This window comes from Malania oleifera, chromosome 1 (assembly GCF_029873635.1).
Source record: "Malania oleifera isolate guangnan ecotype guangnan chromosome 1, ASM2987363v1, whole genome shotgun sequence".
NCBI classification, from domain to species: Eukaryota; Viridiplantae; Streptophyta; class Magnoliopsida; order Santalales; family Ximeniaceae; genus Malania; species Malania oleifera.
The window spans coordinates 83,871,426-83,875,348 of NC_080417.1; positions in this window are offsets into that span (position 1 = coordinate 83,871,426).

The window sequence follows — 3,923 nt, forward strand, 5'->3', positions numbered from 1 at the left end:
ATATGCCATTGTAAGTCCAAGTTCAAGACCCATGTGGGCCTCACACGGTTCCATTGGGCCTAACACAGATTGGGTGTCCCTTTTGACTTATGTTGTATTCAATTTGTAAACATGCAAGGCAACTTGCTTGCATGTGCAAGTTTAGAAATTGTGTGAGTGTTTATTATGTTAGTAAATTGTGAGTGTTTAATTTTTTTTGTTTTTTCCCATGAGAGTTTTCCCATGACCTGTCCCCCATGCTTGTGAAGAAAGTCAGTGTCTTGTTCCCCCAGGTTAGCTTATATATCTCCATTGTAAGCTGGGGGGGAAAAAAAAGCTAAGTCTGAATAGTAATATTGAAAAATTTTTCCCTTTGCTGAAGCTTGTTATAGCTTTGTCCATCCTTGTAATTGAGTGGTGAGAGGCAACGCGTTCTCTCCCAAGATCAGGTTGTGAGAGACCACTATCTATCTAGCAACTCGATCAACATACTTTCCCTCTCACCTACGTCACTTTCATATGCGCACAACAACTTACTTTCATTGTGCTAAAGTTTGTTCCAAAAAATAATTATAGTGTGATATGAGTTTGTGGTGAATCAAACCAAGTCATCCAACCATTTCTTTGGTAAGATTGTTCCTTCCTTAACCCCTAAACTGGTTGTCAATTCTTATATGAATCCCATAGTCCTAGCCTAAAAATAGCCTTTGAATTATGGCGTTTTCTTCAAAACCTGTAGGAGTTCAGGCGACTGAGGTCCTTGGTTTAGTCAACTGAACTACTACTGACTTCCAGGAATTCTGTTTTAAAATTCTTCAAGTGACTGAGTTTATTAGCTCAGTCGATTGACTTGCTACTGCCTATCAAGAATTCTACTTCCAAATTCTTCAGGCGACTAATCCTCGAATCCAGGCGACTGAAGTTACTCAAAATCTCTAACTTTCAGTATTTTTCACTTACTTTGTCAATTGTGGGAATATTGCTTGCTAACTTAGAATTTATGTTCTTAAATGATTGAATAGCATCTTTATCACATATGATTTGATTCATTTGTGAAAGAACCATTGAGATTGAATTTTGAAACAAGTTATACACCTTTTCAAAATCCTTTAAACATGTGAAACTTATCCTACTTTATATTATTTACGTTTGGGTTGATACAATTCTCAATTTAAAGTGTTTATGATGTGTGTTGATTTGAGGGTTAATAGTATGACTAGGTCACCCTCCCTCATCCTACATCACATACGATCTGGATTAAAAATCAATGGAACATGTTAATTATTTATTTCATTTACAATTAGTGATGTTTGTATTTCAACCATTCTTGAATTATCCAATGTGTGGACAATTTATGAATTTGTATTTACATTAATGTCATCGTTCATACTTTTTTCATTCTCATTACATATTTCGAGAGCATCTCTACTTATGTTCTCTGGGTGCATAATGAGGTGTCGTGAAAATTTTTGTAATGACCCCAAAAATAATATACATGTAAGTGTAAAAATAATAATAATAATAATAATAATAATAAAATTAAAAATAAATAATTAATTAATTAATTAATAATTAAATAATATAATATAATATAATAATATATTAATATTATATTTTACATATATATATATATATATATATATGTATGTATGTATGTATACGGGAAGAATCAGGATGCTGCCTGATTCAATTCAATGAAATTGAATTGAAACCCCCCCCCCAATTCTCTCTCTCTCTCTCTCTCTCTCTCTCTCTCTCTCTCTCTCTCTCTCTCACAATTTCTTTGTCATTTCTTGGCCGAAGTGAAAAACGAACATCATTCCCGGTCCCAGCTCTGCTCTCCAAGGATTTAACTGGAGAGATTTCATCATCCGCACGCCGTAGGCACCACTCCATGGTTAGGGCAAGTGAACTAGATTATGTCAGGTTTGTTTTAAACTATTCCCGATTAAATTTGAGTATGTGAATTTAATTATATGTGTGTCATTTAAATATATATGGTTTTACCCAATTAAATTTGAGTTTGGGACTATGGTGATATTTTTTTTATTTAAATATACTCGAATATATGTTATTATAGATTTTCTCAAGCAATTTATCAAATTATAATTAGCACACAAATATACCTAATTTAAATTAAGTACGTGAAATTAATTATATTTTTTTTATTCAAATATGCAATTTGATTTAAATTTACCGAATATATATTTATAAGGATTTAAAGGGAAATTTATAGAATAGTAATTATTATACAAATCGTGTGGCATGAGTTTAATTTATTTTATTACATAATTAAGCACGTTGTGATTTTTACAGAGTTATAATTATTATGTGTTTTATTGTGAATTTTACGATGTTATATTTATTACGTGTTTTCTTGGGAATAATGATGAGAGTTTATGACAAATTATAAGTTGAGAAAATGAGGAGATTATTACACTGTATTATTGCATAAATTGTAATTATATGTTTTGAGAACCCTGATGGGCCGAATGTGGTGGATGCTTGATAGTGTAGCTACATATGAGTATTAGTGCAGCCACACTATTGTGGAAGTGTTGGCAGTGGATATTCGATTTGGCTTGAAAAGGGTTGTGTACGCAATTATTTCTGGACCAGGTTGTGATAGACAAATTGTACTTACAGGTATGATACTTTGATTTAGTCTGGTCGGCCAGTTAGGCTAAGTCCAGTCTTCAGATTGCAGAACCCGATCATGGGGGTTAAACATGACATGCATCAGCCAGACTTTGTTTTTTTATACATATTTTGATATTTATGTGATTATGGTTACTTAATGGGTTTAAATGTGATTTGGAGAAAAGTATGTATATTGGTTTATATATATGATTACAGTTGTTCAACTATAATTTTTATTAAAGTAAAATTATTAAATATATTTTTATATTGTGAAGCTCATTTTAGCCACACATTGATAATAATTTAGTCCTTACTTACTGAGAGGTGTCTCACCCAATTATTATCTTACATTTCAAATACTTTGAGGAGCATAACTGAAATCAGAGTAGCGTAGCAGAATCGTGGGTGGGATAAAAGAGTTATTTAGAATAGATATTAAATTAATTATGTTCTTATTGTTTTAGAATTTTAGGGATGCTAATTTTGATATTAGAGACACTATTGTAATAAAAGGTTTTTTTTTAGTACTCTGGTAAATATATTTGAGATCTTTCGTTGTATAATATTCGGGTCACTATAGCTGTTATCAGAGCAAATTTTTGGATCATCACAATTTGTTGTTGAAAATTAAACTTAACTGGAGTCGTCGACAGCTGCACCAACCAGCCGTTTCTATTGACATTGGTGATCGGCAACCACCAACTCTTCACCAACTTCAGCCCACCATTGTTGATTATAATCTTCACCTATCGTCCATCCTTTGCTATATATAGATGTGTGTGTGTGTGTGTGTAATGTAAGATGCGGTGTAGAGAGGGTGAATAACTAGTGAGAGATTTTGTATTGAGATTCCTCTATAATTTATTTCCAGTTTATTATTGAAATTAATTATTTTGCAATTGAGTGCAATCCTCACCGAGTTTCAATCACAACCAGTGATTGAGTGAGTCCCTGTTAACTTTTTGAATCCTATCTTGTTTTTTATAATGACAAATACAAGGTATTTAATGTCCGTCAAGTTTGCGCGCAGGTTCATATTAGTAAGATCATTTGATGGCACGTGAAGACTTGAGGACTGAAGACTCAGAAGATTTATTTTGTGTTGTAATTCATATCATGTTTAACTTGGGTTTGTAATAGTAAAGTAGGATTGGTCTGTAATAATTCATGTGTATCATGCATGTAAAACTTATAAGCTCAAAACCAAATTGACCTTAGGGATCACCCTTCGATCGACCAACGCCACGTTTTTTAGGCTAAGTTAAATAGCTTCAAAAGACCTTAGAAAGACCTTAAGTCCATGC